The 13,548-nt window shown below is 44.4% G+C and overlaps 1 long non-coding RNA gene across 1 annotated transcript; it reads right to left on the bottom strand.

Moving 5' to 3' along the window:
• Positions 1–444: 444 nt before the first annotated feature.
• On the bottom strand, positions 445–12,446 carry LOC129381071 (uncharacterized). Its single transcript, XR_008609297.1, has 3 exons — positions 11,917–12,446; positions 6,706–6,976; positions 445–670 (listed from the first exon to the last, which is right to left on the bottom strand). It is a non-coding gene; the product is annotated as an uncharacterized lncRNA (long non-coding RNA).
• Between the last annotated feature and the right edge of the window lie 1,102 nt (positions 12,447–13,548).

Raw genomic sequence — 13,548 nt, 5'->3', positions numbered from 1 at the left:
ACTCCGTAACCTTTAATGACCATCGCTTATCTTCCCTCCTCATTACATGTCCTGCCCATGCCCATTTCTTTTTCTTGATTTCAACTAAGATTACAACCAGATTTCAACTAAGATTTCAACTAAGATTTCAACCATTAACTCGCGTTTGTTCCCTCACCCAATCTGCTCTTTCCTTATCCCTTAACGTAATATATATATATATATATATATATATATATATATATATATATTGATAACACACATTGCTCGCCGTAATATTCTGGGAACAATGTAGTGCTCTTATAGAGAGTACTCCAGCGAGGCGCAGACAAACATGTTCGCGCCTAGTCGCCACTTTTTGAAGGGTAGGATGTGAGGGGTAGTTATGTGATAGACTTGTCAGTGTGAGCAACAGCAGCGAGGTCAACGTTGCCCCCCCCCCCTCCCAATGAGCTTAAAATCTAGAAGCGGTGCCCCTTCTTATTTTCGTCAGGTTACCACGGTGGGAAGGAGCGCACACATATAAATCCACTCTAAGGATAACAAGGTTGCGCTAGCAACCATAGATCTACGAGCTGGAACCCTCGTCCAAGGAACTACCCCAGGGACGAGTTCGATTCGCTTTACCGTATGCTTTCCCGTAGCACCACTGAAGTCACCACTTTCCGTCGTCCCTCTCCTACGGAAAGTGCTGCAAAAAAATGAAAGCAATCACATTAGAAAGGTCATCATCATCAGCAGCAGCAGCTTATTTTATGTGCGCTGCAGGACGAAGACCTCTTCCCTGCGATCTCCAAATACCCCTGTACTACACCAACCGATTCCATCTAGCGCCAGCAAATTTCTTAATTTAATTTCTTAATGAAGCGGTTATCTAACCTACGCATTACATGACCTGAATTATAATATCGGCTATCCCGGTTTGCTCTCTGATCCACACCACTCTCTTCCTGTCTCTTAACGTTATGCCTAACATTCTTCGTTCCATCGCTCTTTGCGCGGTCGTTAATTTGTTTTCGAGCTTCTTTGTCAGTCTCCAAGTTTCTGCCCCATATGTCAGCACTGGTAGAATGCATTGATTGTACACCTTTCTTTTTGATGATAATGGTAAGCTTCCAGTCAGGATATGACAATGTCTGCAGAATGCGCTCCAACCCATTTTTACTCTTCCGGAAGTTTCCTTCTCGTGACCAGGGTCCCCTGTCAGTAATTGACCTAGGTAAACGTACTTCTTCACAGACTCTAGAGGGTGTCTGGCGATCCTGAACTCTTGTTCCCTTGCCTGGCTATTTATGATTATCTTTTGAAGATTAGAAATGTGATACTGTATAATTCCGAATGGGCACAACAAGGCGCAAGCGCACACGCTCGCACGCGCGCATCAAAGGTTCATTTCAATGAAAACACGCACACAAAATACCTCTGGCAGGTCAGCGCAATTCTGCCACATCAGCTGTATTATTTTAAGCGCTAAGCTGACAGAAATTATTTGAGGTCATTATTTCCCCCGCTCAAAAGTGCCCTAATGGCATCAGAGAAAAGTTTCATAAGCTTGAGTTATGCTTATCAAAATAAATCATTTGATTTCTGGGCTTGATACTACACCTCATACGGATGAAAGTTCACTAATATTCTTAATTCATGCGAAATTTAGGTCGCTACAAGCGCTTGAATACGAATGAGGTGTTAAACCTAAACGTGGCTGTCTCTGTACAGAATGGACTAATTGTTCCTCGCGCTGTACTCTCTACCGTCTTCCTTGCTGCCTTTCTCTTCCAATACACGCACCCTCAATGTTTGCCTTTCTTCTGTGTTGGTGTGTCTTACTTTCCTTCTCTCACTTTTGTTACTTTGTTCACAATGAAAAGGCAAATTAGGGCGAAAAGGCAAAAAACGCGAGGTCAATTCGGCGGTAGAGGATTACTAACGCAAGTCTTGTCTCCCCATTGAAGCAAATTGGTTTCTCTCCTCAAGAGGCAACACGAGAAGTGGAGCCATAGTACTGCTACAGTTCTGTACGTGTATTTCATGTGGACAGAAGAAATAAGAGAGTAAGGGAGTCTTGAAGTGCTCGTACGCCCCAGTTTTTCTTTTTTGTTGCTTTGAGGTTGAGTAGTTGACCGAAGATTTCAACCCTGATTTCACAGCCGGGTGTTAACGATGGAAAGATAACAACCAACATTAAAAGGGTCTGTAACACCACCAGCCACGTATTGGTCATGTTATTGGTGGTAATGCGTAATAATAGCAGTGACCTTTATGGCGAAAGCATGAAAACCAACCTTAAAGGGACACTAAAGCGAAACAATAAATCAGTTTAGACTAATGAAGCATTGTTTGAGAACCCTGCAGGCAGTCATTTCAAAAAAATAGTTTTATTATTAGGTGAGAAAACGAAGGTCCAAGTATCAGTATTTGAATTTCGCGCCGAAACCCCAGCGCCTGCACGTCAGCGTGACGTCAGGGATTCCAAAGTATGTTTTCGCATTTGGGCTGCGTTGGCTGAATAAACATTCTCGAAACTTTGCATGTTTAATATCTGGTTCCTTTAGAACAGAATGTAGCCAATCTGTACCGTTATATATAATTAGTAGGCCCTAGAAGATGCCATCAAAATCCAAGACGTCACAGCCCCCAGGTGCGGGAACTATGTAGGCGTCGCCACCCGTATTTCGTTCTTGCGCTTTTTCTGGCTCACCAAACATCTTATCGTTGTAAGAGTGGTGTTTTTGGTGTTGTATAACGGTAATTTAGTGATGCAGAAGAAATCATGTTTCACTTTAGTGTCCCTTTAAGTGAGGTTGGTCAAGCGCAGTGCGCAGCCTTGAACAAATAAACGAAGGGAAAAAATGGGTATGCATATTAAAAAAAATACTTTGAAAACAAATTTCACGCTTATTTTAGACTTTATTCAGTGACGCGTGAAATCGCGGTTGCTTTCTAACCGTGTAGTTGCAACTGGTATGCCATATTGGAAAGTTTTTGCAGTCGTTGAGTGAAAAACTCATACAGAACAAAGCGGAAATTGTAGGCCAATGTGACCACCACAGCCCACACTACCGTAACAATCATCATTATCATCATTCCATCCCATGGCGTTTCTGTGCAACGAACGGCGCTCTGTATTTTGCGAGTTAATATAACTTTGCAATTTACGATGTGATGCAATATGGCAGATATATCACCACAATATTAGCTGAATTTTCTTTTGCGTTCTTCTGGCCAACCTCAAGTCATGTATAGACTTTGTACGCTTGTATTTTCGCTCTGCACGGCGACGAATTGCACGAAGCTTCTCCAGCTCAATGTTGTATTCGATGCATATAGACATTACCGGAAGCGAATGCGTGGCAGCCTCTTGGGCAGCCTTTACGGTGTCGTCTAGGCTAAAGGGCAAGTCATCACGACAGCCGTCTTCGACAATTAATTTGAACATCGTCCAGTCGATACCATGCGCGACGTCGGCTAACTTGGAGCCAGTCAACCCTTCAATCGTAAGATAAGTGGGTAGGTGGTCGTTTCCCCGCGTTTCAATATTCGGAAACCACCTGACCTTTCTAGTGAATGAGCGTGAAACCAAGGTGGGGTCTAGGCATGCTACAGTAGACAGTTCGATGCAGAAAGGTGGGGCTTCCGTCGTTTAACACAGTTCTTGTTCGCAGGCAAATAAAACTAATCTTCTCGCCGTCGAGTTTATCTTAGAACTTCCCTAGATATAATGGTGGGCATTAACATCTCCAGTCATCACCAAAGGCTGAGTGAGGAGTCGCTGTCGTGATTCGCCGTAACCGCTCGCAGTTTAGCCGACTTGAGGGCGATATGCAGGCTCCAACTACTGTGAAAGTGAGCTTGCCTTTGTTCACTGTCAGACATACGTACGGGTTTTCTTGGTCAGGTGGCACCGGACAATGGACATACGTAAGCTCACGTCGTATGAAAACGATGATCTTGCGTTATTCTCCATGGGTGGCAGATAAGAAGCACTGATACCCGGACAATCTGATGTTAGCTGATGGGGGCTCGCAGACGACGATGATGGGGAACTGATTCATGAACACAAACTGTCGAAAGTCCGACATGCGTGACTCAAGCCCTCTGGCGTTCCACTGAAATATCGACGCGTTCCGGACCTCCTCACAAAACGACGGCTTTTGGAGAGCCATGATTTCAATGAAGTGCTTCAAGTACTGGACTCAAAGTGTCCAGCACCTGTAGGGCGCTTTGCGGAGACGAAGATTTCATGTTGCTAAGTGTAACGCGAGTGGCATTCATGAGCGACCGCAGAATGTTGATGACCTGCAGAGATCATCAGCCCGTGTCGCTTTAACAGTTGCCGAAGCCGTCGAGGTCGGTGCTTTGTGAGGTAACTTGGCAGGGCGTTGTGCCCTCGGTAGCCTAGGCCATTCTTCAGGACGGGCGAGTCTTTCCGCTTTGTTTGCTTTCCTTGTATCTGTCTTGGTGTCGCTATGTGTCGATGCGGCAATGATTCTTACGGAGAATGGCGTGTCACTATCTGCAGCTGCGGTATTTCGTGAACGTTTTCGGTGTCGAGGCTGACGTCGCCGAAGAGCGGCTGTAGACTCTCGATGCGTTGAATTGTACCGCACTATCGGCTTTAGGATCGCGTACTCCTTCCGCACCGGCCGGCAATCCTTTGATGAGGCCTTGGGAGGTACACTGCAGTTAGGGCACTTTAGAACATCTGTGCTGCAGGCGTCTTCTGAATGGGACTCAGAGCACTGCGGGCACACGACGTTGTTGACACACTTTACGTGGCCAATCCTGCAACACTTGAAGCGCTGGAGAGGCTTCGGCACGAATGGTCGTACTAGATTGCGGACACGTCATACTTTGACGTGGAAAGGAACGCTGTCTCCTTTAAACAAAACTTTCGCACAGCGTGTGCTTCCAGTGTAAAAATCCTCGTAATGAAAGGGCCTTCTGTCGTTGGTTTGATCAGTATTGGCAAGTCGTCATTTGGTATGGCAACGTCGACGTCATAAATGACGCCCGCAGTACCATCGTCGCCTGTAGGGATCACTGATCGCAGCTTTATATTGTCGATCTCAGTTATATTACCTTGGCCTTGCAGGGTACTGGGATGTAAAACGCCAACTGCGAGGACATTTTGCGCGAGTTTATTCTTACGTCTTTATTTTCATTTGGTGCGATTTTCTCGAGCAACAAAGAATGGACCTGCCTCTTTAGGAGTCGGATCCACGGGCATGAAGAGCACCGTGTGCAGCCAGCGCTGTGGTGCACTCTTCATGGTAGAAGCACTTGCCGACGAAGATGCCTGCAGTAGTCTTGCTCTTTTTGCTGTTCTACTCATCACTACCTTGAAGTCATCGTTCAACGAGTAGTAGCTCTCCTAGCATAACTCTAGCCTCGCTGTCTGTATCGTTTGACGCGCTTCCACGTTTCCTGGACGTTATCCGACCTGACGGCTGCGCACCATTGCCACAAAGAGGGAGCGGCAGCTCCCAGAAATGCAGGGGAAGGAAAGCAAAATAGGGGAGACAAAGGTACAAGCGTTCTATCGAAAAATCACTTCGTGTTCCTCCAACAAAAGGCAGACAATCAAGGTTCCTACCTTGCTTGACCAGGATTAATATTCGTAGTAATGATCCATCTCCTTCGAAACCAGTCATTAATCGTGATAAACGGTTAAATGTCGTTGTTTTAGTATTTGATGTGGGCTCTCGCTACCCCAGCGTCATTACTTAAGCTAACTTGATCTTGAGGCTTCGATAGCAGTGTTTTTGCGGTTATTATAGGTATATTTCTCATAATTACGAAACCACAGTCCCTTCCTTCTTGGAACTAAGCTGAATTATACAAATCACCTCACTCATAAATTTTTTTCTAGGAATGTCTACATGACTGCGTCATTTATTCTATAGCCTTAGTGATAAAACACATGCGACACCCCAAAGTAGCCAAAAACAGTGTTTCAATGCGGTTACAAAAAGTCCATTCTATACGTCCCCTTGTTTTTCTCGCTAATAGAAAGGCTAAATTCACACTCATGATGGCAAAAAAAAAAAAGCCCCTTAACCTCCCTGCCTTTCTCTCATTTGCATCTCTCTTTTTTAGCCTCTATAAGCTCTGAACACCAATTACACCTTGTCAGAAACGACCAACAGCAAGACCCACGGTGCCTTCTAACACGACCAGTCATCAACTGTTTGTGACGCTTTCCATTTATTATGTTAGTTATCTTTATCCTTATTTTTTTTTCTACTCGCTTCTATTTATGGACGTGTCGGCTCCCCTTTTCTGACGTATGTCGAAGAAAAGTGCTCGCTTCGGGAACAGAAGAGCCTAGGAGAATTGCTTCATCCACCATTTGTGCTGATCACAGCGAACGCGGTTCTGCCATACCTCCTACTTAAAGCTCCTGTCCGACCGCCTGATAAAGCACAGTTTATTTTCCTGCCTTTCCTTTTCTGTCTCCGTTTCTCTCATACTCCGATTTACTTCTTAATTCTGCAATCTTTATCCTAACGCATCCATTTCTCAGAAGCAGGATTATCAGGATGATTTCTTGTCGTTTCGTGATTTCGTATTTTGCTCACTGGTTTCCTTAGTCTCGCGTATTGCGTCTGATAACTGTTTTTGTGAGATGCGGTTCCTTTCAGCTTGCACGCATGTGTTTCGGATACAGCGACGACCGCGAGTCGCAAACAGCAGCGGAAATAAATAGGGCTAAAATAAAATACTCACACTAAAGGCGTCGCGAGAAAGCGGAGCATCGAGGTGAAGCAGCGAGTAGCATCGAGGATCGCCTGAGAGATTGAGCACGCATCGGGTCGGCGCGCAATGCAGCATCGGCTCTCGCCGTTGAATAAGGCAAGCAGGCGGCACTCTGTCTGACGAGGGGAGCTGGCGTGACGCACGAGATTTTGTCCGCAGGGCCAGAAAGGCCGCCAAAGCACGCCACTCAAGCGCTCCGTTCAGTGTCTTGTCCACGGTGTGCCTTCTCGCTATAGTATATCTGTGAAAAGAGACCGAACACGTGTGTTCTCAGGGGGACAATCCATACAACGTTTTCATATGACAATGATATACGACTGTAGGTTCCACGCGGCGTACTGGCAAATGGGCCTCATCAATAGATGGAGCAGACGAAAGAGGCTTTGACCAGAAAAACAAAAGTAAATATGCTACGATGCAACGTTGTCATGAAAGAAAACCACGCCCGTTCAAGACTCTCCTGAGCACATCTGCTAGGGTGTCTTGTACTTTACCCCTGCAGAAAAGCGCGCGTTCTCACTTTTATCACTGAACTCTAGCCATGCGACGCGACTCACGTGCCAAGCGTCTCAAAGCGCAGGCTCGCACGATCGAAGCTGGTAGGGTTGTTATGTAGGATTTCTATGCGTGCGTCCGTGGCGTAATGGTCAGAGCATCGGGCTGCTGGTATGAAGAAACCAGGCTTAAAGCTAGCCGTCGGGGATGTAATTTTCTTCTTTTGTTTTGCTCGCGAGAGCGACGTTTGAGGGGCTAGATAAAAGACAGCAGCACGCCAAAGTGCGGGGAAGTAGGCTAAGAATGCTAATCACAATTAAAGAACTGAAATTTCTGGGATTATTATGTCACTGATCGAGTTCACCTTCCACGAATAATTGTACGGCTTCAGTTCTGCATTCTCCACCAAGGTTGTTAAAAACATTTGTCGCATACGCTTTTTCACTTCTCATTTCTATTCCTTTTATTTATTTATTTATTTATTTGAGTACCCTAAGGGCCCATTAGGGCATTACATAGGGGGGGACGAAAAAGTTCAAGCATGAGTGAAATCTCTACAATGTAAATATATGAAGGCATTAGGAACCATAAAAAACATCTATCAGAAGCAAACAAAAAAAGATAGAAAGAAAGAAAGAAAAGGGTAACGAAATTTATACAATGTTTAGTAGTGTGAACCACGCATAAGAACCTAGAATGTGATGCAAACAATCAGTACCCATCGGAACACGATGGGTACTCAAATCAAATAAACGTTTAGGTAAACAGCCGACACAGATACATAGCAGATGAAACGGAGTGAATTTTACACAATGCCAAGCACTTTAAAACGCTGTTTAAGTAAATATTCAAGAAAATGTGGGTTCTGACAGGTTGACACACTCTAAAAAGGTTAGTAGTGCTGCATGAAATGATGATGATTCCGTAAGCGAGACAATGTTTGCAGGTAGCGAGTTCCATTCGGCAATAGATAAAACGAGAGGCGAATTTTGATAAGCGTTAGTCCTGGCAAATATAGGTTTTACTTTATGAACATGGTCTGTGCGGGTAGAGATGTGGGGAGCGGGAAGAATATGGGCTCGAGCGAATGCAGTGTTGCTGTGGTAAAGGCTATGGAAGAAGGTCAACCGTGATAATTTCCTGCGCATGTCAAGTGAAGGGAGATTAAGTAATTTCTTTAAGGCGGACACACTTTGATATCGCGAGTATGAAGTTAAGATGAACCGCGCAGCTGTATTTTGAACTGATTCGAGTAGGTTCGTGAGATTAGACTGATGGGGGTGCCAAATTATTGACGCATATTCTAAAGAAGGCCTGATAAGAGTACTGTATGCTCGAAGTCTGGTATCTGTGTTAGCAAGGTGTAAGTGACGTTTAAGGTAACCAAGTTTTTTGCATGCTTTTGTGGTGATGTGTTCAATGTGAGCATTCCAGCTTAAATTGGAGGTAAACAGGACACCCAAGTATTTGATTGAAGATACTGAGTCAACAGTAATACCGCGTATTGCATATTGGTCAGAGGTAGGTCGAGGTATCGAAGCAAATTTTACGTGTTTAGTTTTGGCTATGTTAATTTCCATCTGCCATGTGTCACACCAGCCAGTTAGTTTTGTTAAATCAGACTGCAACACAGAGATGTCGGCAGGGCAGCTTATTTCATTATATAAGACGCAGTCATCTGCGAAGAGACGTATTTGTGAGGTAATATTAGTTGCGATGTCATTTATGTATATTAAAAATAGCAGTGGCCCAAGGACGGATCCTTGAGGAACTCCCGAAGTGACGTGAGTGCGGTTAGAAAAGCAGTTGTTGAGACTGATTACTTGAAATCGGTTCGTTAGGAACTCCTCAATCCATCGCGTCGTGTTGTAGTTAAGCTGTAGGTTTCTAACTTTCAGATTTAGTCGATTATGAGGTACTCGGTCGAAAGCTTTAGAAAAGTCAATAAAAATGGCGTCTGTACTAATCAATCTGTGCAAAGAAATGTGAATATCTGTTACGAGTTCATAAAGTTGCGTCTGACATGAGCGATTTTGGCGAAAGCCATGTTGGTTATTGAGGAGCAGGTTATTATCGTTAAGATAGGCTATAATGTGAGAGTATAGGATGTGTTCCAGTAATTTGCAGCAGATAGATGTCAGTGATATAGGTCTGTAATTATTAGGGTCTGCTGTATTACCCGATTTAAATACCGGTATCACTAATGCTGTTTTCCAATCTTCCGGTAAGCACCCTGTATCGAGTGATTGCTGAAATATTAGAGATAACAAAACTGAAGAGTAGTGCGAGGTTAATTTTAGAAGTTTAGCGCTTATACCGTCAGGACCTGGGCTGGTTTTATGAGGAAGCCTGTCAATGGCACGAGAAACACCATGTTCCGTTATTATGATGGATGAAAAAGGGAATCGAATAGATGGTTGTTCAAGTATGTGAGTGTTATCAAGTGGCAGTTCATTAGTAAAAACTGCAGAGAAGCATTTGTTAAATAGCTCAGTGCTATCTTTTGTGTTGAGCACTGCTCCGTTTTCGGAAAGTAGTAAGGGAGCAGTGTGATCTGCTTTTGGGTTAACTACTTGCCAAAACTTTTTCGGATGAGTTTTTATCATATTGGGAAGGGTGCAATTAAAAAACTTGTGTTTAGCTTCGATAATTGTTTCTGTATGGCGTGCTATGGTTTTGTAATTTTGCCAGTCTTCTGGAGCATTTGTTCGCGCAGCTTTTCTGAACGCTCTTTTTTTCTTGTTTATACACTTCTTAACTTCGCGGTTAAACCACGGATCGTTCTGCCTTGAGCTGATGGTCATTCTTGGTATGCATGCAGTTTCAACTTCTTTGAGTTTATCGCGGAACAAGCTCCAGTTATCATGTACCGTTCTGTTTTGAAAATTGTTTGCAAAGTCTGCTGTAAATGAGGCTAACATATCAATTATTCTGCCATTGTCGGCGCGTGCGTAGTTGAGAATGTATTTTTTCGCTGTATATTTCTTGGCAGGTTTCAATGAAAAGGAACATTGCACCACCCTGTGATCACTTAATGGTTCTAGCACATGTGTCGCAGCAAGGTCTGGATGATTTGTTAAAATAATATCTAGTATGTGTTCACCCCGAGTTGGTTCGCGCACGACTTGAGTTAAGTGATGAAAATACAAGGTTTGTAGAAAATGAAGACACTCAGATCTGTTGCAATTTTCCTTTAACGAAGAAGTTGACCACTCGATACCTGGGTAATTAAAATCACCCCCTAATATTAGTATGCATTTTGGAAACTGGGATAAGACCTGTTGTAAAGCATCATTGAAAAAATGAACAAATTCCAAACGGCTATCGGGTGGACGATAGCATGCACCAATGACACATTGCGCATGTCCGATACGTGCAGAGACCCACACTATTTCAAGAGGAGAGTCGATTATCACTAGAGACGGTTGATAGTCATCTTTAATGACCACAATAACTCCGCCTCCTCGGAAGCCTTCCCGGTCCTTTCGAAAGATTACAAAAGATGGATCAAGTGCAAGTTCGCTATTAGTGATGTCACTGGAAAGCCACGTTTCCGTACCTATTACTATATCTGTGGTGCAAGTATGTATGAGCGTTTTCAGCGCATCAATTTTATGAAAAAGGCTGCGGAAATTTGCCAAGAGCAACGAGACTGCATGTACGGGCGTGAACTTACGCCTCTCAGTTGTTTTTCGTCAATTACTGGAAGGTTGGTTCCTTGAAGCAACCTGTACAACATTATTAGTGAGTGAATCGAACCGGTAAACAGAATCTTTAAAATGTAGAGACATATAACGAATAGAAAAACGTTCGTTTCCCTCACGATTGCTCTTAGCAAACTCGCGCAACTTCCTACGAGCCAACTGTGCCTTAGGCGAAAAGTCTTCTTCTATCCACACTTTAGGGGACTCGAGATTTTTCAGTTTATGGGCATTTTGTAGGACTTCTGTTTTAGATTTAAAGTTGAGGAATTTAATTATAATAGGACGTGGAAAACCGTGACGGCGCTGACCAATACGGTGAGCACGCTCAATGTCTCCAACGTTGACCTTTAAGTGAGTGGAACAAAATTTCTTCACAATGGCTTCGGATTCGGCGTATCCTTCATGGCCCTCTTCGGGTATACCCTTGATTATAAGGTTGTTGCGCCTCATTCTGTTACTTATGTCGTCCACAACATCGACGAGTTCTTCATTTGCTTTCGATATGTTTGTCTTAACTTCCTGAACAGAATTTTTGACAGCGTCAAAGTGCTTTTTGATTTCCGGTACGCTACTAATCTTTTTTTCAATGGCAGTGACCCGGGTATTTAAGCTTGCAATTTGGTCGTTAACTTGTTTTAAATCGGATGAAATTTCTTCACGAAACTCTTTCAGAAAGGTCAGTACGTCCTCAATCTTGGGCCCGGGATTACTCTCCACGTCTCCAGCTCGAAGCAAGAGCAGAGCGAGACAAATGCACAGCAATGTCAATGAGGGTCTGGGGCTAAGCGTGTGAATAAAGCACGAGCTGTCACGTAAAAGTTCAACCCCACTGTGACTGCGGCATGCAAACAAACCAATGCGTGCGCGGTATGTGCACAGATCCACACCCATTTGAACATCAAAAAAGGCGCATACATGGGGGATCAACGGCCAAAACAAAAATCACCTAGGGCTAAACGAACAACTCAAAATTATGGCCTACCTATGACAGGAAAACGCACAACTCAGTAAATGCTGCTTGTGGCCGCGAATCCCAACGAGTTGCTGCAGTGCTGGTCCTTTTATAGGTCCAGGTGGCGCTGCTTCCGATACCGGCGACGCAGACTCAGTGAAGTTCGCTGCGGAACCAAGATAAGGCTCAGGTGATGCAGAGCTTCAGTTTCTGATGATGGGCGGCCAGGCAGCACACGGCGGCAAGCACGAGTCAACCTATGACAGGAAAAACGCACAACTCAGTAAATGCTGCTTGTGGCCGCGAATCCCAACGAGTTGCTGCAGTGCTGGTCCTTTTATAGGTCCAGGTGGCGCTGCTTCCGATACCGGCGACGCAGACTCAGTGAAGTTCGCTGCGGAACCAAGATAAGGCTCAGGTGATGCAGAGCTTCAGTTTCTGATGATGGGCGGCCAGGCAGCACACGGCTGCAAGCACGAGTCAACCTATGACAGGAAAACGCACAACTCAGTAAATGCTGCTTGTGGCCGCGAATCGAGGAATAAAGCTACTGACATGCCGAGGAATAAAGCTACTGACATGCGCTTGAAGTACTTTATCTGTTGGACTGACGTAACAAGGTCGATGACGTTGCCAATTCACAGTTTCGTGCTCATTACTAATAGAAATAACTGGCTCCCGAATATCCGAACTCTGCGACTGTGAGGAGACCATCGAGTACACGAAGGTAACTTCATTGTCCTTGCCGACGCGCCACCTGATCCGCTTATGTCTTAGTGACATCTTACGTTTGGCCCTGCTGGTTACCTTTGCTCTGGAAATGAAGTTTTCACTGAACGTGCTCGCCACAGTAATGACAGTTGGGCTAGACTCATGTACTGGAATGAATGAATGAATGAATGAATGAATGAATGAATGAATGAATGAATGAATGAATGAATGAATCATTTTGGCGCTGCACCCGCAGTAAAAGCAGCAACGCCTTTGCTACCGATACGACTTACAATAACGAAAAGAGTTTTGCCAATGGAGCGGTATTTCCATCCATAGCTAACCATACCAATTTGCCACTATTGTTGAAAAGTACGGAGATTGGCAACAAAGCCTTGGTTCTTTTTAAACCCCCTCTCCTCCCGTCCTTCTTTCGTGCGCGCGCACAATCTTGTCAAAATGGCTACTTATTCCGACTTCAATTTAGAACTCTATTAAGTTTCTGTCTTGAGGGGAACCTAACGTCAATTACACTTTTCGCCTGTTATGTGCACTTGCCCCCAAAGAGTACAAGTACAAAAGTGCCTCGTACACCCACTTCTCCGTCAGATCGTACTGCCCACCCGCAGCATGATAAAAACAGGCTGCCTGTCCTATAGACAGAGTAAGTACAACATTGGGTTCATTTGAATACAATTTTGTTATTTAAACATACTTTGAAGGTTTTCAAGCTTCTATTCGCAGATTGATGGGGTCATTACGTTTCGACTATACTATCTAACAATTTGCACGTTCAGAGGGGTCAAAAGAAAATACTTACTCCAAGTTGGGGCCATAATTGCGCGAAATGCTGTTCTCGCAAATCGAAGAGCGCTTTCAGTGGCCCATTCGGACCTTGTGCGGAACTGGCGACGTTCATTCAGTTTCCAGCATACTTTCAAGAAGGGTAAA

Source organism: Dermacentor andersoni, chromosome 1, assembly GCF_023375885.2.
Source record: "Dermacentor andersoni chromosome 1, qqDerAnde1_hic_scaffold, whole genome shotgun sequence".
Classification (NCBI taxonomy): Eukaryota; Metazoa; Arthropoda; class Arachnida; order Ixodida; family Ixodidae; genus Dermacentor; species Dermacentor andersoni.
The sequence above is the reverse complement of the archived record's forward strand: the minus strand, read 5'-3'. Positions and strand labels throughout refer to the sequence as shown.